This window comes from Stomoxys calcitrans, chromosome 5 (genome assembly GCF_963082655.1).
Source record: "Stomoxys calcitrans chromosome 5, idStoCalc2.1, whole genome shotgun sequence".
Lineage (NCBI taxonomy): Eukaryota > Metazoa > Arthropoda > Insecta > Diptera > Muscidae > Stomoxys > Stomoxys calcitrans.
In genome coordinates, this window is record NC_081556.1 from 15,974,366 (window position 1) to 15,997,684 (window position 23,319).

A 23,319-nucleotide genomic window follows, 5' to 3' on the forward strand; every position below is an offset into this window, starting at 1 on the left:
CAAGCCATGTGACCAATTTATGTGGGGGCTATATCCTCATGAGGCTCAGGAAGTTAAATCGAATGATTCATGCTGCATGCAAATCTGAAATGATTATAAACCCTTAAACAATATCCAACAACCTAAACCACTACGAAGAGTCTTTAAACGAAGGTCAAATGAATCATAAAACCGCTATTGTGATTTCGACAGACGGACGGACATCACTAGAACAAATTCATACAGTCTGAGGGCAATATTTCAAGGTGTTACCAACCGAATGACAAAATTCATGCAATACGGAAGACCATAGAGCAATGGTCTTACCCAGTTCGTTTAAAATTATTAAAATTAAATATTGAATAAAATTATCCACTATTTGCTCATAGAACAAAGGTCTCTGGCATTAGAACTTTGAATTGTTTCAACCAACGTGAAACATCATCTAACGTCACTATTGCAAAAACCGATGACGAAAAACCTAGTTCAGCAACAACTTAACCCAGAAAACTTAAAAATAACACAACGATTGACGTTGTTAGATTTTAATTAGGTTTGTTTATCTCAACCAAATAGCAAAAGGTGCGACAAATCGCAAGCAAAGGCAGAGATATGTACAGCTGTTGAACTTTGACAACAGTGAGTGAGTGATTTCTATAATAGCAACTTAAACACTTGCAATTGTGAACAAAACAGTGGCTAAGATGATGATGATGATGGCGAAAAAACACCGCCACCTTCGTTAGCTAAGGTTCAAAGAACCTGTTTGTAATTTTTTGTTTTGTTTTATTAAGAAATCGAGGTATCCTTAGAGCCAAAAACTAAAGAGAGTGACAGTGTTTTCTCTTAATCCCTCTCCCACTCTCTCTTTCTCTCTGTTTTCGCATCCTTATTGAAACTCAACTCTGCCAGAGACCGGTTTGCGAGTTATTAAGGACTTTTACTTTTGCTTAGCTCCTATATCTCACACAGCAACAGCGGCAGCAGCAGCAGGACTAAAAAGATTCTCAACAGCCAATCATCATCCATTTGCATTTTAACAACAGCAGGTGTGCTTTTGTCTGGCTATGGTTTCAACATTCGTTTAACATTTTCCTGCTGCTACTCCTTCCTTCCATTATCCCTTGTCTTTGGCCTTTTGTTTCAAACTGTTGTTGCTTGCACCCACTTCCTTTACGCTAGACATCAACTGTACTTGAAAGCAAACGGATGTGCCAAAAAAAGGACGTATGCAAATAAAAAAATGTTAACGCTTCAATGAAATTCAAAATCCTTGTCCAGCCAATTGACTAACAAACCCCTAGGTAACTGTGCATAAAAAAATTAAAAAGAATATAAATTCCAAACTCATATATTGTGAAGAGAGAAATTTTGAGATGAAAAAAAAAAATTAAAATTATTGCCTTAAAAGAAATTTTTAAAAAATTATGACATAAGAAAAAATTTCATGGAAACTTTGTCTTTAGAGAAAATTTCATGGAAATTTTGTCTTTAGAGAAAATTTCATGGAAATTTTGTCTTTAGAGAAAATTTTATGGAAATTTTGTCCTTAGAGAAAATTTCGTGGAAATTTTGTCTTTAGAGAAAATTTCATGGAAATTTTGTCTTTAGAGAAAATTTCATGGAAATTTTGTCTTTAGAGAAAATTTCATGGGAATTTTGTCTTTAGAGAAAATTTCATGGGAATTTTGTCTTTAGAGAAAATTTCATGGAAATTTTGTCTTTAGAGAAAATTTCATGGAAATTTGGTCTTTAGAGAAAATTTCATGGAAATTTTGTCTTTAGAGAAAATTTCATGGAAATTTTGTCTTTAGAGAAAATTCCATTGGAAATTTTGTCTTTAGAGAAAATTTCATGGAAATTTTGTCTTTAGAGAAAATTTCATGGAAATTTTGTCTATAGAGAAAATGTCATGGACATTTTGTCTTTGGAGAAAATTTCATGGAAATGATGAAAATCGGTGAGAACGGCACGAGGATTATCGTCGACGTCGTGCTGCTGGTCCGAGGCAGGTTTCTGTCGACGATCAGCGAGATCATGGAAGGGTCACTGAGGAGGTTGTCGCGATGCGCTACCAGAAAGGGGTTGAGGACCAACCCAGGGAAAACGGTGCTGGTGCTCTTCACGCTTACATATAAGACCAGAGTTCCCCATCCAGGACGGGAGTCCTAGGATGGGGTATCCCTGCGGATGTCGAAGGAGCTGAAGTACCTAGGCATAGTACTCGATTCGAAACTTTCCTGGAAGAGGAAAGAAGCCATAAGTCTCTGTGCGCTTTTTACTCTTGCCTACTCCTACTCTTCGGTAGGAAGTGGTGGGTAACTTCCAAGATGATTTATTGGATGTATACGGCCGTCGTGAGACCAGTACTGGCTTATGGAGCATTCGTATAGTGGAATGCCGTAGGGAAGTGGACGCGTTCGAGGGAGTTGGAGAATGTCCAGAGACTGGTCTGCGTCGGGTAAAAGTGCATTGAGAACCGCACCGCAGGCAGGCCAGAAGGCGATGCTAGATACGCAACCCATTGCGGCCTATATTTGGAACTGCGCCGCCAAGGTCGCGCTTAGGCTGAGATAGCTCGGCATGCTGACGGAGGATGGTTGGGGCTTCAGTTCGATTTTGGGTATTATCGATATAAGATACCGGAGTTCAGACTTCCGTCCTTGGGCGAAGTCACTCTGCGGCTCTCGAAGGAGGTGAAGAACCTAGGCATAGTCCTTGATTCGAAACTGTCCTGGAAGAGGAACACCGAAGAAAGAAGCCGTAAGTCACTGTGCGCTTTTTACTCCTGTAGGAGGATGTTCAGTAGGAAATTGGGGGTGACTCCCTAGATGATGATAGACTGGCCTGCGTCTGGATCACATGGGCACTGAGATCCGCACTGCAGGCAGGCCAGGAGGCGATGCTAGCTACGCAACCCATTGCGGTCTATATTTGGAACTGCGCCGCCAAGGTCGCGCTTAGCCTGAGGGAGCTCGGCATGCTGACGGAGGATGGTTGCGGCCACATTTCGATTTTGGATGTTATGGATATAAGATACCGGAGTTCAGACTTCCGTCCTTGGGCGGAGTCACCCTGCGGCTCTCGAAGGAGGTGAAGAACTTAGGCATAGACCTCGATTCGAAACTGTCCTGAAAGAGGAACACCGAGGAAAGAAGCCGTAAGTCACTGTGCACTTTTTACTTCAGCAGGAGGATGTTCGGAAGGAAGTGGGGGGTGACTCCCTAGATGATTTATTAGATGCATACGGCCGTCGTGAGACCAGTACTGGTTTATGGAGCACTCGTGTGGTGGAATGCCGTAGGGAAGAGGGCGCGTTCGGGGGAGTTCGAGAAGGTCCAGATTTGTTGGATGTATACGGCCGTCGTGAGACCAGTACTGGCTTATGGAGCACTCGTACGGTGGAATGCCGTAGGGAAGAGGGCGCGTGGGAGGGAGTTCGAGAAGGTCCAGAGACTGGTCTGCGTCGGGATCAAAATGTCGGGATGCTAGTTACGCAAACCCATTGCGGCCTATATTTGGAACTGCGCTGCCAGGGTCGCGCTTAGGCTGAGGGAGCTCGGCATGCTGAAGGAGAATGCTTGCGGCCACAGTTCGATTCTGGGTGTTATGGATACGGAGGGTAGACTGAGGAGGATCTCCGACTACCTGGCACCAGTGCCGACTGGAGTGAGGGTACTCGCGATTCGATTTCCTGAGAGGAGCTAATAGGGGGCGTATGGTGTTTTTGAGGAGGATGAGACCTCGATCTACACAAATGGCTCCAAGATAGAGTCAGGGACTGGATTGGGGGTCTACTCTGATGCACTCAATAGCAGTATATCTCTGAGACTGCCGGACGAGTGTACGGTCTTTCAGGCAGAGGTCTGTGTCATTGTAGTGACCGCAAGAGAAATTCTAGTAAGGGACTTACCGCCCTCGAAACTTAGAATTTATGTGGACAGTATGGCGGAGCTCAAGGCCTTAGGGTCGAGCATGGTGAGGTCGAGATGCGTGGCGGATTGTTTGGAATCCCTGGATTGGTTTCGGGCCCACGATGGGACGCTGACATGGGTTCCTGGGCATGAGGGGTATCCAGGAAATGAGAGGGCGGACGGAGCGCCAAGAGGGATTCGTCTGCGCCGGGTGAACCAGTCATCGGTCTTACCTACGTGCCATTTGTCCAGCAACTGAACACAGTAGAGAGGATGGCCAGGGCGGCGGCGAGGGGGACTTGGTGGATGTTGGCCGGACTGCGCTATGGCCAGTCATCGACCAGAGGAAGACGAGGGAGTTGCTGGCGTTCGATAAGCGGTCGATGAGTACCTTGATAGGAGTTATAAGCGGACACTTTGCCATAGACCGTATGGCGGCGCGCATGAGGATACCGTACAATGACTTCTGTAGGAGTTGCCTCAATGAGGATGAGGAAGAGACTATTGAGCACTTGCTGTATTCCTGTCTGGGTCTGCAGAGACGTATGCTTCTTTCTGGGGAGCCGTTTCTTCTGTGATCTGGATGAACTTGCGAACGTACCTCTGGTATGTCTCCTGAGGTTAACTGAGGGAACAGGATGGTTTCGAGGGGGGGTGCCACAAGCTCCGGTAGAAAACATCATTTTGGACATAATTTAGAGTTAGGCTTAAGAAGCCTACTAAATTTTTGTTTCGCTGGTTTCCTTTCGCAAGTTACATGGTTCTTAAAATATCAGCAGAAATGAGGGCAAATAAATCTCCCAAAGGATATGTCCTACATGTTTATAAAATGAAAAAAAATCGCTCAAAAATTGAAATCTCCTTTCGGGTTTCTCCTGTAGTCCTCTTGGCTACCACAAAAAAAATCATCCACCCTTCTTTATACATTGTTGGGCAATAAATACTTATGTTTATCTGAAAGATATGTATGAGAGCGCCAACAACAAGGATATACGAGTACATACATAGAAGAAATGCTAGTGACTTAATGAAACGTTGCTTGCTAAGGTAGTAGGGTTTATTGCGTTGGTTGGCTGGCTTCATTTGACCCTTTTGGTGCGCGTATTCTATACTACTCTACTCCTCCCTGGCAGTTGTGAGAATGTTGCTCTAATGGACATGAACGTTTCTTTTTCACTAATTAACAATGAAAACCTTTTGTTTAATTAAATTACCATTGTTTAACTTATGAAATGATACTTGAAGAGAAGTACATGAATTTATGGTGAATGACTTAGGTGCATGTGTTAATTCTGGTATAAGAATTATAAGGATAAGTAGAAGGAATTTTATCCGTCTGTGCTTTTTTTGTACCCACCACCATAGGATTGCAAAGGATAACACTTCGGAATACCTGCGACCTTTATAGAAATATCTGCGACCTATATAAAGTATACATATTCTTGATGTATTGAATTTAATTTATTTTCGATCTTGCCGTCCGTCTGTTGAAATCAAGGTACCAGTGAAACTTGTATTCGTTTCACTGGTACCTTGATTTCGACATACGGATTAACTTTTGAGAAATGCTTCTTACTGACTCATGTGATTGGGGATTTCAAATGGGTCAAAGTGCTTTTGATTTCATTTGTAACTCTAATATAAAGTGGTCCTTCAATTTAAGTTTTTGTCAGATTTGCCAAAAATTTGGTGTACTAAACTCGTTTATTCCCTCCAATGCCCACATCAAATCCCGCCCCATCGATCTATCAATATGTATAAACCATTAGCGAAACCCGGTCCGCTTCGCAACGCCTTTATTAACACCAGGCGCAAATTTTGTTTCTTACTATGTATCATATATAAACCCCAGTATCATTTGTGTGGTCAGGATTGTGATTCAACCCCTCCCCTTGTATACAAATTTTAATGTGGGGTTGGTGCTCTACTTAAAAATATCTATCACTTGATCCCCACATTGTTATAATAGTCAGAACCTATTTGGGATGATTTTAGGGATAGATCGCCATCTAAATACTTGGACACAAATTTTAATATTATAATCATAAACCACTCCCAAGTACCTTTCATTTGAACCCCACGTTGTCATGATCGGCTTATATTGCCATTTTGGGTAGGGGTTTGGAGGAGGAAGGGAGTTACCCCCTGTTACTTAGACCTCGTTTTTAATAGCATAATCGCAATCTACTCCCAAGAACCTTTCATTTGAACCCCACGTTGTCATGATCGGCTTATATTACCATTTTGGGTAGGGGTTTTGGAAGGGGGAAGAAGTTGCCCCCTGTTACTTAGACCTTGTTTTTAATATCAAATTCGTAATCTACTCCCGAATACTTTTCATTTGAGGTCCATATTGTCCTGATCGGTCCACTTTTTATTTTCGGCGGTACTTTTGGGGCGGTTTTGGACCTGGGTGGCTCCCCAGGTACTTGGGCCCAATTTTCAACATCATTTTCGTATTACACTCCCAAATACCTTTCATTTTCGGCGGTACTTTTCGGACGGTTTTGGGCCTGGGCTGGCCCCCCCCCAGGTACTTCGACCCAAGTTTTAATACAATTTTCGTATTATACTCCCAAATACCTTTTATTTGAGTCCCATATTGCCCCGATCGGACCACTTTTGATTTTCGGCGGTACTTTTTGGGCGGTCTTGGGCCTGGGCTGGTTCCCCCAGGTACTTGGACCCAATTTTCAATATCATTTTCGTATTATACTCCCAAATACCTTTCATTTGAGTCCCATATTGTCCCGATCGGTTCACTTTTGATTTTCGGCGGTACTTTGGGGCGGTTTTGGACCTGGGGTGGCCCCCCCCAGGTACTTGGACCCAATTTTAAATATAATATTCGTATTATACTCCCAAATACTTTTCATTTGAGTCCCATATTGTCCCGATCGGTTCACTTTCGATTTTCGGCGGTACTTTTGGGGCGGTCCTGGGGTGACCCCCCACGTACTTGGACCCAATTTTTAATATGATTTTCGTATTAAACTCCCAAATATCTTTCATTTGAGTTCCATACTGTCCCGATCGGACCACTTTTGATTTTCGGCGGTAGTTTTGGGGCGGTCTTGGACGTGGGGTGGCCCCCCCAGATACTTGGACCCAATTTTTAATATGATTTTCGTATTTTACTCCCAAATACATTTCATTTGAGTCCCATATTGTCCCGATCGGTTCACTTTTGATTTTCGGCGGTACTTTTGGGGCGGTCTTGGGCTTGGCTCTACTTTTAGGGCTGTCTAGGGCTTGGATCGGCTGTTCTTTTGGGGCGGCACGCTAGGTACTTGTACCCAATTTGTAATATCATATTCATACTATACTCCCGAATACCTTTCATTTGAGGCGGTTTTGGACCTGGGGTGCCTCCCTTGGTACTTGGACCTAATTTTTAATATCATATTCGAATTCAACTCCCAAATACCTTTTATTTGATGTATTGGGGAGTAGCTCGCTGGGTACTTGGACCCAATTTGTAGTATCATATTCATACTCTACTCCCGAATACTTATCAATTGTGTGCTATATTGTCCGGATCGGTCCACTTTTGATTTTGGGCGCTACTTTTGGGGACGATTTTGGGCTTGGGACGGCTCGCTAGGTACTTGAACCCAATTTCTAATATCATATTCATACTCTACTCCCAAATATCTTTCATTTAAGTACCATATTGTCTCGTTCGGTACACTTTCATTTTGGGAGGTACTTATAGGACGGTTTTCGCCTTGAGCCAACTGGGTACCTGTATTAAATTTTTCATATCATATTCGTATTTAACTGCCAAATAACTTTGATTTGAGTTCCATATTATCCCGGTTCTTTTGGGGCGGTCTGGAATTGGGACGACTCAACTTTTGGGTCGTTTTTGGGCTTGGGACGGCTCCCTAGGTACTTGAGTACCGTATTCATACTCTCGATATTCATAGGCTACTCCCGAATACCTTTCATTTGAGTACCATAATGTCCCGATCGGTCTACTTTTGATTTTGGGCGCTACTTTTGGGGCGGTTTTGAACCTTGGGCGGCCCCCTAGGTACATGGACCCAATTTTTAATATCATATTCGTACTATACTCCCGAATACCTTTTATTTAAGTCCCATAATGTCCCGATCGATGCACTTCGATTTTGGGCGGTGCTGTTGGTGTTAGGAGAAGGCCCCCCGATATCAAAAAATTGTATAGCATATTGCTCTTTCCAGACCAACCTGCACAATCTGTGTAAATTTCAAGAATTAGAGTCAGTTGTTTTCACTATCCATGTGGAATTTATGTGCGTATGTATATGCTGCCCATATATGGTTTAGACCCTGAAACACCATATAAATCTATCCCCCGATTTGGCTTCTTGAGATCCTGCATATAGCTGCTATGTAAACCGACAACAGGATTTGAGTTCTTTAATCTCTATACCGATCAATTTTTTTCGGTTTTCTTGAAATTTGGTACATGGAGACATGCCCTCTTACAATCACGTGAATATCACCCGCTACAAATTGATCTCCTCAGTCGATTTTTTAAGGCCCTAACTGAGTCAATCATTGTGCGATGTGATTTCTTCTAACTAATCTAAATGAGTTAATTTTTCGCATAAACCTTTATGGGGGTACCCAAGATCCTTTCCGGCCGAATTTAGCACGTGCTTTCTTGTTTTATTATACCTTCACCATAGGAGGGGGGACGTCTTTCGGTTTGTTATACCTCAAAATATTGGTCAAAGACACCATAAAATGACCTCAAGTGTGAACTGCACCTTGATTTACAAAAAAGGACAGACAGATAAATGGAGCAAAAGGGAGGCACGGATATTTCTGAGACGAACCATACACTGCATCACAGCCCCATGAGTAGTGTAGGGTACAATTCATCATAAATGCAATACACTCAGGGACGTAGCCAAAGAGGGGATGTAGTGAGGCAATCTGGTGGCTGGGTGGTGCCGGAATGAAGTCAAATTATCTGTAATTACACTGATGAATAATAAGGCAGCAGGATATGGTCTGGTGATTTCAAGCAGAGTTATTTGAGAACGTAGGGAATAATTTGATAAGGTATATGACTCAGCTTTTTAGGACCTGGGGGCGATTATTTTTTGGCAATTTTTTAAAAGTAAACTTTAACATGCCTCCTGTGAGGATTGAACTCACGACCCCTGGTTTACAAGACCAGTGCTCTGCCACTGAGCTAAAGAGGCCTTGTGCAATAGTGATATTAAGTTTAGAACAGTATTGTTGAACAAGCGACCAAAGATGTTTTTTTTATAGAAAAAATTCTGTTACTCTGCCCTGTTTTAAACTTGACTTCAATTAGAAAGCACTTTGTGGCATTTTATTTTAAAATATTTGCAAACTGCCTCCTGTGGGGATTGAACTCACGACCTCTGGTTTACGAGACCAGCGCTCTACCACTAAGCTAAAGAGGCTTTATGGGAAGCTTTCTTATGCTCCTGAAGTGAAAATATTTTGCTTAAAACTTTAAATTAAGTTTTATTTGCTTTCCTTATCCATTGGAAAAAAATCGGCGATCATTGAGCTCGTTTCGAAAGAGCAACAAACGAAAAATTGTGGAATGACCTTCGCCCTAGCCGACAAAACAAAAATCAAAAAGAACAGTAACAGCGTACTAAGTTCGGCCGGGCCGAATCTTATACACCCTCCACCATGGATCGCAATTGTCGAGTTCTTTGCGCGGTATCTCTTTTTAGGCAAACAAAGAATATTAAATAAGAACTTTTATGCTATTGGAGCTATATTACGTTATAGTCCGATTCGGACCATAAATGAATGCTGAACATTGTAGAAGTCATTGTGGAATCAGTTCATTCGGATAAGAATTGCGCCTTAAAGGGGCTCAAGGAGCACAATCGGAAGATCGGTTTATATGGGAGCTGTATCAAGCTATTGATCGCTCCAGACCATATAAGACACGTAAGTTGAAGGTCGTGAGAGAAGCCGTTGTACAAAATTTCTTCCAAATCGGATGAGAATTGCGCCCCCTAGAGGCCCAAGAAGTCAAGATCCCAGATCGGTTTATATGATAGCTATATCAGGTTATGTACCGATTTGGGCCACACTTAGCACAGTTATTTGAAGTCACAACAAAAGACCTCATGCAAAATTTCAGCCAAATCGGATGAGAATTGCGTGCTCTATTGGCTCAAGAAATCAAGATCCAAGATCGGCTATACCAGATTATGAACCGATTTGAATCATACCTAACACAGTTGTTGTGATACTAAATCACTACGTGCAAAATTTCAGTCAAATCGGACTTGAATTGCGCCCTCTAGAGGCTTAAGAAGTCCAGACCCCAGATTGCTTTATATGGCAGCTATATCAAAACATAGACAGATTTCAACCATACTTATTACAGTTGTTGGAAGTTATACCAAAACACCACGTGCAAAATTTCAAACAAAAGGGACTTGAATTGCGCCCTCTAGAGGCTCAAGAAGTCAAGACCCAAGATCGGTTTATATGGCAGCTATATCAAAACATGGACCGATTTGGCCCATTTACAATCCCAAACGACCTACGCTAATAAAAAATATTTGTGCAAAATTTCAAGCGGCTAGCTTTACTTCTTCGAAAGTAAGCGTGCTTTCAAAAGACAGTGGGACGGACATGGCTAGATCGACTTAAAATGACATGACGATCGATAATATATATACTTTATGGGGTTTTAGACGCATATTTCGAGGTTTTACAAACAGAATGACGAAATTAGTATATCCCCATCCTATGGTGGAGGGTATAATAATTTACTAAAAATTAAACAGATCATTTATGAGATATTTCAGTATGTACTCGTAAAGAGAAGACACATGTCCTTGGTATTGACACAAATGCTAAAATCTTCTGGCAACCTTATATTGCTATTTTACTTCCTAGAAAATGGTTTTCATTTAAGCTTTAGTTTGTTCCTAATGGAATAGGAGAGACCACAACCCTCTTACAACCACATTCTTTCATTGTAGTTTTTATTTTCTAATGTTAAGTATTCTTTTACTTAAAATAAGTATATTTGTCTAATTTGCCTCCTGTGAGGATTGAACTCACGACCCCTGGTTTACAAGACCAGTGCTCTGCCACTGAGCTAAAGAGGCGTTATGGAGGCTTTACTCGGAATTACAGCTAAATTAGAGATGAATTGCAAAGAGGGAGTTAGTACAAGAAAAAAATTATTTTAAAATAGTTTAAGGAATTTTAACTAAAAAAAAAACATATTTAGAAATAGAATATAAATAAAGGACAAAGGACTTGTTATTAGCATTTAATAATTAAAATTTTAATAATGAAATGAAGGCATATTGGAGAAAAAAGAGTTAAAGGTATTAATCTTTAACATTTTGATGAAATTTAGTAGAGGCTTTCAGATAAGTAAGAAAACGATGCGAACCAAAATTCGTTCAGGTAGGATCCAAATTATGGTTACTACATCCTTGTAAATGTAAATCGGAAAATATAAATCTATTAAAGCTATATTCCAATCGGAACTGATTTTCAACAAAATCCATGGCGTTCGTCCTTGAGCCAAAAAATGCGGATATGTAAAAAATTTCGCGCCAAAAACACAAACAAGTTGACATAGGGATACACGGCCAGACGGACAGGGCTTAATCGAATCAGATGTTTCTTCTGTTCACGGCGACAGCAGTAGTTTATTTGAGACTTTAAAAAACTTAGAAACATTCAAATTCTGTTATCTGCCTCCTGTGAGGATTGAACTCACGACCCCTGGTTTACAAGACCAGTGCTCTGCCACTGAGCTAAAGAGGCATGTTGTACATTTCCCAAAACTCCAAAATTTGCAGTATATTCAAGTGTGAAACTCAAGCCAGGAAATCATATGTCCCTTACAATTTTATCTAAAATTTTGTAAATGATAAGACAACAAATTCTTATCATATATTCGTAAATACATCTAAAATATCTTGGAAAATTGTTGTACTTTTATCTACAACATATTTCATTTATTGTACAAAAGTTGTGGCATCATTTGGTCCATTTATCACTCTTAATTGAAGTCTTTATCTTACTTAGTTTATTGGATATGACAGAAAATTTCTCCCATTAGCCGGACTTAGAATAGATTTCCAAGTGCCTCGAACTTTTGTGCTTCTTCTCCAATCTCTGACACATAGTCTCGAGATATCTTTCATCACTTGATCTTTCCATCGGGCTCTTTGCCATCCCAGTTTGCGTGTACCATCGTGATGCAAAAGACTTCTTTGCTGCAGCTTCTTCTTTCATTCTGCATTCTGCAGCTTCTGCTCATACAGTTCGTGGTTCATACGACGCTGATATTCTCCATCTATGCAAACTGGTTGATACATTTTACAAAGAATCTTTCTCTCAAACACTCCAAGTACTATCTCGTCTGATTTTACAAGTACCCAGGGTTCGGAACCATATCACAGTGCGGATAGTATCAGTGTCTTGTATAGTATAATCTTCGTCTGTGTAGACGTGGCCTTGCTTCTTAACTGCTTGCTTAGTCTAAAGTAGAATCTTTTTGCCAATGGTATTCTTCACTTTATTTAAAAATTTGTATTTCGGTTAAGGCGATGCCGAATTAGATAAAATTATTGACTATCTCAAAGTTGTAATACGCAACTTGCTCCATCTTCTTTGTCTGCCCGGAATGTTGTTGGATTTTCGATGAAATTTTGGTTTTTTTCTAGGACATTTAGTTTAAGAGATAGAGCCTAATTAAAGTTTACCTGGTGAAATTCCCATTTTTTGTGGTTTTTCGATGAAATTTTGATTTTTTGTATGGTGTCACGACATAATGCCCATTTCCCTCTAGGACGCTTAGTTTAGGATATACAGCCAATTTAAAGTTTTCCTGGTGAAATTTAGATTTTTAATGGATTTTTCGATGGAATATGAATTTTTGGATGGTGTCACGCATTAAATTAAGAAGATACAGCCTAATTAAAGTTTTCCTGGTAAATTTTCCATTTTTAATGGATTTTTCGATGAAATTTTGAATTTTTTGATGATGTCACGAATTAAAGCCCATTTTCTTCTAGGACGCTTAGTTAAGGAGATACAGACTAAAAGTTTTCCTGGTGAAATTTCCATTTTAATGGATTTTTCGATGCAATTTTGAATTTTTGGATGGTGTCACGCATTAAAGCCCATTCCCCTGCGCTTAGTTAAAAAAAGTTTTCCTGGTAAAGTTTCCATTTTTAATGGATTTTTCGAAGAAATTTTGAATTTTTTGATGATGTCACTAATTTAACCCCATTTCCCTTTAGGGGGCTTAGTTTAGGAGATACTGCCAATTTAAAGTCTTTGTGGTGAAATTTAGATTTTTTATGGATTTTCGATGAAATTTTGAATTTTTGGATCATGTCACGCCCATTTCCTTCTAGGGCACTTAGTTAAGGAGATACAGCCAAATTAAAGTTTTCCTGGCAAAATTTCCATTTTTAATGGATTTTTCGAGAAATTTTGAATTTTTGGATCACTAATTAATGCATATGTCCCTCTACGGCGCTTAGTTTAGGATATACAGCCAATTTAAAGTTTTCGTGTTGAAATTTAGATTTCAGATTCCGGACGCTTAGTTTAGGAGATACAGCCTAATAAAAGTTTTCCTGGTGAAATTTCCATTTTAATGGATTTTTCGATGAAATTTTGAATTTTTGGATGGTGTCACGAATAAAAACCCATTTCCCTCTAGGACGGTTAGTTAAGAATACAGTCAATTTAAAGTTTCCTGGTGAAATTTCCATTTTTAATGAATTTTCGATGAAATTTTAAATTTTTGGATGTCAAAGTTGATACCTTACATTTTGTCTTATCTCCATTTACTGCCTATATCCGCTTTCACTGATTCTCTTTCGATTCTTCCAAAGGCTGAAAAAGAAGAGACTATAGAACACCTTCTGTGTGTGTGTGTCCCGCACTAGCAGTTAGAAGGAGTTCCACTTTAGGTTCTCATTTCTTGGAGAACCTTATTTAGCGGGCTTTTTAAAGCGATCTGGATAGTTCAACGGTAGGAACTAGAAATCATCTTCCTTCTTCTGTTCCTGTGGTATCACAATGGACGAAAACGTCTAAGTGAGTCTGATTGCAAACTGCCACATAAACCTAACCTAACCCGTCGGCTCCTATTGCCTTGTTGTTCTTCATTCTGACTAGGAGGTACACATTCTATACCATCACGGATTGGTTCTGCTATATCCTCTTCGCCACCATCGTCGGACACTAGCAGTTCGGTAAAATGTTCTTTCCATATCCTCAGCATGCTATCTGTGTAAGTTACCAGATTTCCTTCTTTATCTCTGCAGGAGCATGTGCCTGCACCAAAGCCATCGGTTTGATTCTTTGGTAAAATTTCCGGACTTCATTCTGACTCCTGTACTTCTCAATTCGCTTACACTCACGTCTTTCCATTTCCCTTTTATTTCTGCGGAATATAGGTTTCTCCTCTCTCCTTTTCTCTCCATATCTCTCCTTCATCTGGCGCGTTGCTCTATATGCCACATTCTTGGCTTCAGTAGCTTTTTGACACTCCTGGTCGTACCATGGGTTTCTTGGGGGAGGCTTCCGGTACCCAAATACGGATTTCGTGGTGTTTCCATTTTCCAATGGTTTCCCACTGCGCCATTATATCATCGGAACCAGGTGTTCTTTCATCAACCAGTTGGGTCAAGGTAATGATCCGAATCTATATTCGCTCTACGGATCGATCTAAGATTAGGTTAGGTTTAACTGGCAACTGCGGGACATACACACAGAAAGTGTTCTATAGTCTCTTCTTCTTCTTCGATGTCCTCACAGCTTCTGCAAAAGTCGTTGCTGGCAACCTTCAGTCTGTCGGCATGATTTCTGACCTGTCATGAAGGACACAATGACTGAGACGTCTGTTCTAGCCTATGACAGCAAAGCAGTAGACATCTTTAAGTCTAGATTGGCCACATAGTTTTGGAATGCTCAAGCCCCCTCTGTGACCATCCATCATTCGTTGTCTTTCTGGCCTGGTCCTGAAAACTTAGATTAAATGTCGCTAGAGGCATACCCACAGATTCCAGTAGCCCTGGAATGTGTAGGGTAGTTCCTAGTCTTGCAAGCTCGTCTGCTTTAGAATTCCCTGGGGTTTCTCTGTGGCCCGGCACCCAGAACAGGTGATCCATCTCGGATCAATCTTACATCTAACACACTGGATAAATGCCTTCCATCTATCCGGCAAATAAGAAAAAATCTTAAATTTTGAGGACAACATTTTTCTATGTTGACAAGTAGTCCATATCAAAAAGTCTTCAAGGGGCTTGTCAATTGCGAACCATGGCGGAGGGTAATAAGATTCAGCAAGACCGAACTTAACGCGCTTTAAATTATTTTTGTTCATTTTGTTTCACTTACATCTCCCTGGTGACATTTTGCACGAGTTGCTGCTTTTTAAGTTTTGACTATGAAGGGGGAGACATCATAGTTTTTTTCTTTTTCCCCATCTTTGACAACATACATTAATGGAAGAAATGAAGATTTAGTTTGTAAATTTGATTGCTATCAATGACATCTTTATTTTCTCCCCTCACTCCTCACCACCACTGTTCATTTCTCATATATATGAATGAAAAGCCCTTATGCGGAAATGACTTCCTCGTCACCAAAACCAAACACTACAACAGATCAAAACCCCCCTCCATACAATGATTCATTTCCTATTAAACTGTTATTTTTATTTAGCTTCACTTTTATGGTTTATTATTAGTTTTTAAATATTTTTTTAATGAAAAAAACTGTTTTGCCTCCTGTGAGGTTTGAACTCACGACCCCTGGTTTACGAGACCAGTGCTCTACCACTGAGCTAAAGAGGCTGTGTTGCAACCCGGCTTAATATACAATAACAATGTGGAGAGTTATTTTAATACTTTTTTTTCTCATATTTCATTCATTTTTAATTATTAATAAATTAAATAAATCTGATGTTTGTCTTCATAAGAGAAACCACCAAAGCAATAAATTTGTCATAACTCCTCCTACAGCCTGTTATATAGATACAGTCTTATAATGGAGAGTATAACACTTACAATGCCAAAGCCTCTGTTAGCTAACAGCAGAGCAGTTGTTAACATGGGCTTGCAAAGAAGTTTCATAATGAACAAAAAAAAAACTCCCTCGATACACTTGGGCCATAAAAACACACCACACCTCATTGTATACCTACACACACTCGCACTAACACATAAGCGCATACACAAGAGGGTAAATAACTTAAATTATACATTGTCTTTGTCTACAAACATATTTTTCATGTTGTTTGTAAAGTCGTTTGAGATATAAGAAAGAAATGAGCAATTAACTAATTATTATTTTTTTTATGGTCTTCATTTAAACTCCCCATGGTGTTGAAGTCAACATAACTGCATTTTGTCGCAGGTGAGCAGAACGCCTCTTTAGCTCAGTGGCAGAGCACTGGTCTTGTAAACCAGGGGTCGTGAGTTCAATCCTCACAGGAGGCAGGCAATTAAAACACTTCTTTTTTTTTTATTAGTTTTTGGGTTTTTTTAAACAAAATTTTTAATTAAAAATATGTCTTCCACTCATAGACTATATAAGGAATAGCAAATTTTAATCGACTTATTTTTGTTTACTCCAAAAAGATTTTAAACGTTTTGCCTCCTGTGAGGATTGAACTCACGACCCCTGGTTTACAAGACCAGTGCTCTGCCACTGAGCTAAAGAGGCCTGGGATGCGACCCGGCTTAAATAAGGATCCGAATTGCTTTCGAAAATAACTTTATTTAATGACGAAATTTCAACATAACAAGTAATCAGGAGCAAGTTAAACTGGTCTAAATTCGGCCAGTTCGAATCTTGACCACCCCCCCTTTATGTATTGTGCCAGGATTTTTCAGTATTTGATTTATTGTACACTCCACCATAGGATGGGAGTATACTAACATCGCCATTCGGTTTGTAACTCGTCGAAAAAATGATCTGAGACAAAAAAAAAGTATAAATTCTTGACCTTATCATTGTAAGTCTATTTACTCTGTCAGTCCGTCCGCTAACTTTCGCAGGAGTAAGGCTAGTTGCTTTAAATTATCACTGCAGGCCGGTTGAGATTGTGCAGGTCGATTGAGATTGTAAATGGGCTAAATAGGTCCATGTTTTGATACAGATGCCAAATGAGTCTCTAGAGGGCGAATTATTATCCAATTTGGCAGAAATTTTGGACGACGTGTTCTGTTATGACTTTTTAGATTGTGCAGGTCGATTGACATTGTAAATGGGCTAAATAGGTCCATATTTTGATACAGATGCCATATGAGTCTCTAGAGGGCGAATTATTATCCAATTTGGCTGAAATTTTGGACGACGTGTTCTGTTACGACTTTCGATAAACATGCTAAGTATGATCCACATCGGTTCATAACCTGGTATTGCTTCCATACAAATCGATCTTGTTAAGACTCTAGAGGGCGCCATTTTTATCCGATTTGGCTGAAATTTTGCATGTTGTGTTTGGTTATGATTTCTTCTTAGCCACCGATATTATGGGTTCCGTAGAAATCGCTCCACAAAGGACCTGGCGGCTTTTCTGTCGGAACGTTGGAGTTACTCTTTTCACCATTTCGATCTTCTCATTTGACTTCTTGAGACTCTAGAGTGCGCAATTTTTTTCCGATTTGGCTGAAATTTTTCATGTAGTGTTTGGTTATGACTTATTCTTAGCAACCGATATTATGGGTTCCATAGTAATCGCTCCACAAAGCCAAATCGGATAAGAATTGCGCCCTCTAGAAGCTTAACATATCAAGACTCAAGATCGGTTTATATGGCAGCTATATCAAAACATGGGCCGATTTGGTCCATTTATAATATTTGTGCAAAATTTCATGCGCCTAGTTTTACTCCTTCAAAAGATAGCGTGCTTTCGACAAATGGTCGAGCATGGCTAGATCGACTTAAAATGTAATGACGATCAACAAGTAGAAGCGTGCAAAGTTCGGCTGGGCCGAATCTTGGGAACCCACCACCATGGACTCTGCTTAAAATTTATACAAAATAAATTTAGTTGTAGGGCATAATTTTATTCTACATACCAAACTTCTGTCAAACTAGCAAAAATTAAAGCTTCTAGGAACATGATCAACCGGGACAATATAGAACTTAACTAAAGGTCTTTAAAACTAAATCCCTTTATTCGTATATTGAATTACTTTATTTTTATTTCTTATTTTTTAATTTAACCTGATTTAATTTAACTAAAATAAATATTTTCATGTTTGCCTCCTGTGAGGATTGAACTCACGACCCCTGGTTTACAAGACCAGTGCTCTGCCACTGAGCTAAAGAGGCCTTGAATCCCGAAATTAACTGAAAAGCCAAATAATTATTTATAATATAGAAAAATATTTAATACATAAAAAATTAAATATACTATAAAAAATTATATATTCTTAATATATATATATGACCATTTAATGATTCAAAGTGATTTATATAAAACTATTTCACAATTCCCAAAGAAGCTGCAAAATTAAAAAAAAAAAAACTTTTTTTTTTATTATTTGTTTAAAAAATTAATTAAAATTTATAAAAAAGAAACATATTTTATGGTGATTTGCCTCCTGTGAGGATTGAACTCACGACCCCTGGTTTACAAGACCAGTGCTCTGCCACTGAGCTAAAGAGGCCCATGTATCTCACTGCGCTAAATGTTTACCTCAACAGCCATGCTAAATGTTCTATGGGAAATATACGGTTTATGACATAGCACTGTTATCTTTGAACAGCATGTTAATTGTGTGTGTGTGTGTGCGCGCCTGTTTGAGGTTGGTTCATTCAATGAAAGAATGAACAACCAAAAACAACAAAGCGAAATCTTTCATATGCAATTTAAGAGTGGGTTTAGTAAACAGAAAGAGGGAAGTTTGGGATAATTCTCTTAAATTAATATGGTGTTAAGAGAGTTCTTCTCTAACATAATAAATTTGAAGTGATGTCAACTAATTACAGAGTCTTTTCACACGAACAACTGTTAAAATGCACTATAAAAAAATGGTGATGAAGATAATGCGAACACATTCCGTACAAGTCGTACTGAGTTCTATGGGCAAAATTCGAGCGACAACTCGATGCACCGGATAAATTTCGCATAATTTAAATTGGAAATGTAATTTTTTTCTTAAGAGATGGGTCGAATCAACTCTGTTTCAATACTGTTATTTTTGTTGTGTATTGTTGTTTGACTTTTGTTTGCATTTTGACAAAGAAATGAGTCCTTCGGAATTCGCAACAAATTAATAGGCATTATCGCTGTCAGTATTAGGTTATAGGCAAAAGCCATTAACGTCTGATCCTCGATTCACTTGTACGATTTTGATGAAATTTAACCTGTATCGCCCAGGTGTTGTCATATGGCAACGATTTGTCGCTAATGTAAAACTATGCACGTTTCTGAAAGCTGGGGAGTGCCTCTTTCTAATAAGTGGCCATTTGTTTAAGTCGCGTTATTGTTTATCATATAAAATGGTTGCAAAATTGAGCTTTAAGAAAATCATGCTGGTTAAATCACCTGAGACCACCTTTTTAAATCCGTCTGGGATTTGAGAAGGCAAATAATGTGAAATTCTGTGCTTTCAGGAACGATTTGAAGTTGTTTTAAAAGTGTTGTGAACATTTTTATTAATAAGTTACAGAACTTGTTACCTTTTTATGTCGATAAAAGTGGGCGTTGCCATATGGCAACACCAGGACTGTTAGAGTACAGTATTTGTATACTTTCCACCAAAGGACCGGATATCCTTTGGTGATGACTTCTGCTATATATACTCCAAATGGTCAATAAGCTGATATAGCACTCATATTAACACCTCTCATTAAATGACTTCTGCTATGACTCCCATTGTCCACGTCGAATACACTCCAAATCGGTCAATAAAAAAAAACACAGTCCAAGCGTTGTCATATGGCAACAGTATATTTCTCGCTTCAAAGGTCAGCCAACCTGTCAAGAGAATAAAAACCTAAAAATTTTTGTAGGAACCTACCAAAAACGGCAACAATTTTTTATTTTCAGTCCTCAGTTAACTATTAAGCTTAAGCTTGGCAACACTGTTTGTCTCTGTACTTCTTTGCTATGCTGTGAGAGAGAGGGAGAACTATATTTAGAAACAAAAATTAATAAGGGACCCATTGTGTTTGCAGTTGTTCATTATTCATTTTCGAGTATGATTGGTGTAGGAGTGTAAGCTGGAGCTCTACTGTTAAACATATGTATGTTCTAATTGTTTAAATTTGTAATGCAAAATCTCTTTTTTCTTATTTTCTTAGTTAGTCTCTAATTTTCTTTAGAAAATCTTCAATTCAGCCTGGCTGAATGGTATTTTCTTTAGAAAATCTTCAATTCAGCCTGGCTGAATGGTATTTTCTTTAGAAAATCTTCAATTCAGCCTGGCTGATAGGTATTTTCTTTCGAAAATCTTCAATTCAGCCTGGCTGAATGGGATTTTCTTTAGAAAATCTTCAATTCAGCCTGGCTGAATGGGATTTTCTTTAGAAAATCTTCAATTCAGCCTGGCTGAATGGGATTTTCTTTAGAAAATCTTCAATTCAGCCTGGCTGAATGGGATTTTCTTTAGAAAATCTTCAATTCAGCCTGGCTGAATGGGATTTTCTTTAGAAAATCTTCAATTCAGCCTGGCTGAATGGGATTTTCTTTAGAAAATCTTCAATTCAGCCTGGCTGAATGGGATTTTCTTTAGAAAATCTTCAATTCAGCCTGGCTGAATGGGATTTTCTTTAGAAAATCTTCAATTCAGCCTGGCTGAATGGGATTTTCTTTAGAAAATCTTCAATTCAGCCTGGCTGAATGGGATTTTCTTTAGATAATCTTCAATTCAGCCTGGCTGAATGGGATTTTCTTTAGAAAATCTTCAATTCAGCCTTGCTGAATGGGATTTTCTTTAGAAAATCTTCAATTCAGCCTGGCTGAATGGGATTTTCTTTAGAAAATCTTCAATTCAGCCTGGCTGAATGGGATTTTCTTTAGAAAATCTTCAATTCAGCCTGGATGAATGGGATTTTCTTTAGAAAATCTTCAATTCAGCCTGGCTGAATGGGATTTTCTTTAGAAAATCTTCAATTCAGCCTGGCTGAATGGGATTTTCTTTAGAAAATCTTCAATTCAGCCTGGCTGAATGGGATTTTCTTTAGAGAATCTTCAATTCAGCCTGGCTGAATGGGATTTGCTTTGGAAAATCTTCAATTCAGACTTGCTGGCTTTTAGTAAAGTCATTCAGACTTTTTAAATGCTTCAGAATTCATCACCTAGTCATCATATTTGTCTCCTTATTAATTACCTTAAACATTGGTACCACCTTATTTCTGCACCTGCTCCCATTTGTTACGAATTGTTGCTGCGCCTTGTTATTATTCGAAATTAATGACATTATCAATTAATTAAAATTCCTAAATAAAATTCAATAAAAATTCTTTTTTCTTTCTCTGGCAAGACAAACTGTGTGCAGTTTTTCATTGTATGCATTTTTTTTAAGGCTGTCTCCCGTTTAGCCACAATGTTGGGTGCGTTAAAAGAAGCATCAACTGTCGTGCTGAATATGGTGTAGCGACAAAGAATTGAATTGAAGTTGCACACCATTCCTTGTGCCTGGTAAAGTGGCAACAAGCAACCAACTGCCAGGGACAGGCTGGCAGATAGTCAACCAGCCAGCCGTACATTTCAAGTTTGGCAATTGTTGAAAAGCACACCAGCTGCATGTAGAGAGGAACATAATCGAATAGGATAAGATATGCTCCTATGTATTTGCCATACATGTAAGATAGTATTGGGCCAGACATCTGATGAAGGTAGCGTTAATGTATGGCAATGATGGAAGTATGTTAAGTAAGGAAAAAAGAATGCCAACAAGAGATGTACGCCCCTTAGGGAAATGGAAGAATATTTTTCTCGAACACTTCAAGTACTCCTTTGCTTGTCCGTAACGGTCAGCTTAAACCATTGGCCCGATTATTTAGCCGATAATATTGCTGCATAGATAAAAGGTGTAATCATTCTGTACAAAACACCGCATAATGAACAGCCAGTTGGATCTTGAAAGGTCCAGATCTCTGTTGTATGTAGCATATGGAGTATGGTTCCTGAATTATTAAGACTTTGCACCCTGATTTTTCTATTGTCTCCGAATTCTGGATTTTTTTTTTCATACATAACTGTGCCTAGTACGGTTCAAATCGGTCCATAACCTGATATAGCTCCCATATAAACCGATCTCCCGATTTGACTTCTTGAGCCCTTAGAAGCCACATGGTGGTTGGTTCCCATAAGACGGCCCGACCGTACTTAGCACGCTTTTTTTTATAATTTTTCCAACATTATTGTTTTGGTTATGGATTTTTCTCAAACCTTTCATACCTTTGACCACCACCTGAGCCCTATCGTATAACAGATGTGCTCAAGTAGAGCACTGTATGATATACACACATGGAGTACCTCCAGAACGCCATAGCATGCCATTTCCCACTAAATCGATTCACACTTACAGATACTTCATGACTGTATGCACCATTACAGATGCGAATTGAATGCAAGAGGAGATACTGGTAAGCCAACATTATAAGGGCAACATTTTGTCTTGATGTTGTTTACCACCAAGTTGAAGTGGCAACTATATCGGCTAGGCAACATTGTAGATGTATGTGCTTCCTTTGGCACATTCAATCGTTGATGCATTCATTTGTTTGTCACAATGCTGAAAAGTAAACGCATGCACTTAGAAAAACTAATGAATGTTTGGGTCAATGGAAATTGCGGGCTTGCTATGACACTCTCGCTTGGCATACTTCTAAATGCCTATCAAATTTCCCATGAACATTCTATAAAGAAACAGGGAATACTTTTCTATCTATCTATATCAATGAGTGCAGCCTGAATAAAGTTTAAGCTCAGTGAAAAGGCGCCTTCCTTTTATACCGAGTCCGAAGGGCTTGCCGCATAGCAACACCACTTGGTAGAGAAGTTTAAACATGGCGGGATACCTCACAAATGTAGCCAGCATTAGTAAGGGGATAGCCACCGTTGAAAACTTTTTCTGATTTTATCGCCGGGATTTGAACCCAGACGTTCAGCGTCATACGCGGACTTGCTAACCTCTATGCTACGGTGGCCTCGCTTCGAATAGCCCTGAAAAATACGGCCTAATTTCAACATTTTTCGCAGTGTATTATTGACAAAGAAAAAAAACATTTTGTTCTTCTCCCTTCAACAAAAGTGTCTACAGAGTGTAAGCATGTGCAACATTTTGTTGCATGTACAAATGTGGTGTGTTAAACTGGCTGAAAGGCAACGTTGTCTTCTCGCTAGTTGCTCACTCGCCTCCTGCTGAGGACTGAAGGTAGCAAGCAATATTTTTAATTTGTTCATGCATGCCCCATGCATGGC

General features: G+C 39.3%; 9 non-coding genes across 9 annotated transcripts; 1 reads left to right on the top strand and 8 right to left on the bottom strand.

The window, feature by feature from the left end:
• Window positions 1-9,016: 9,016 nt before the first annotated feature.
• Trnat-ugu (transfer RNA threonine (anticodon UGU)) lies at window positions 9,017-9,088 on the bottom strand. The gene has a single exon. It is a non-coding gene; the product is annotated as a tRNA-Thr (tRNA).
• A 156-nt stretch (window positions 9,089-9,244) lies between these two features.
• Trnat-cgu (transfer RNA threonine (anticodon CGU)) lies at window positions 9,245-9,316 on the bottom strand. The gene has a single exon. It is a non-coding gene; the product is annotated as a tRNA-Thr (tRNA).
• A 1,611-nt stretch (window positions 9,317-10,927) lies between these two features.
• Trnat-ugu (transfer RNA threonine (anticodon UGU)) lies at window positions 10,928-10,999 on the bottom strand. The gene has a single exon. It is a non-coding gene; the product is annotated as a tRNA-Thr (tRNA).
• Window positions 11,000-11,600: 601 nt separating this feature from the next.
• Window positions 11,601-11,672, bottom strand: Trnat-ugu (transfer RNA threonine (anticodon UGU)). The gene has a single exon. It is a non-coding gene; the product is annotated as a tRNA-Thr (tRNA).
• Window positions 11,673-15,655: 3,983 nt separating this feature from the next.
• On the bottom strand, window positions 15,656-15,727 carry Trnat-cgu (transfer RNA threonine (anticodon CGU)). Its single transcript has one exon. It is a non-coding gene; the product is annotated as a tRNA-Thr (tRNA).
• A 573-nt stretch (window positions 15,728-16,300) lies between these two features.
• On the top strand, window positions 16,301-16,372 carry Trnat-ugu (transfer RNA threonine (anticodon UGU)). The gene has a single exon. It is a non-coding gene; the product is annotated as a tRNA-Thr (tRNA).
• Window positions 16,373-16,526: 154 nt separating this feature from the next.
• Window positions 16,527-16,598, bottom strand: Trnat-ugu (transfer RNA threonine (anticodon UGU)). Its single transcript has one exon. It is a non-coding gene; the product is annotated as a tRNA-Thr (tRNA).
• A 1,545-nt stretch (window positions 16,599-18,143) lies between these two features.
• On the bottom strand, window positions 18,144-18,215 carry Trnat-ugu (transfer RNA threonine (anticodon UGU)). The gene has a single exon. It is a non-coding gene; the product is annotated as a tRNA-Thr (tRNA).
• A 266-nt stretch (window positions 18,216-18,481) lies between these two features.
• Trnat-ugu (transfer RNA threonine (anticodon UGU)) lies at window positions 18,482-18,553 on the bottom strand. Its single transcript has one exon. It is a non-coding gene; the product is annotated as a tRNA-Thr (tRNA).
• Window positions 18,554-23,319: the final 4,766 nt, after the last annotated feature.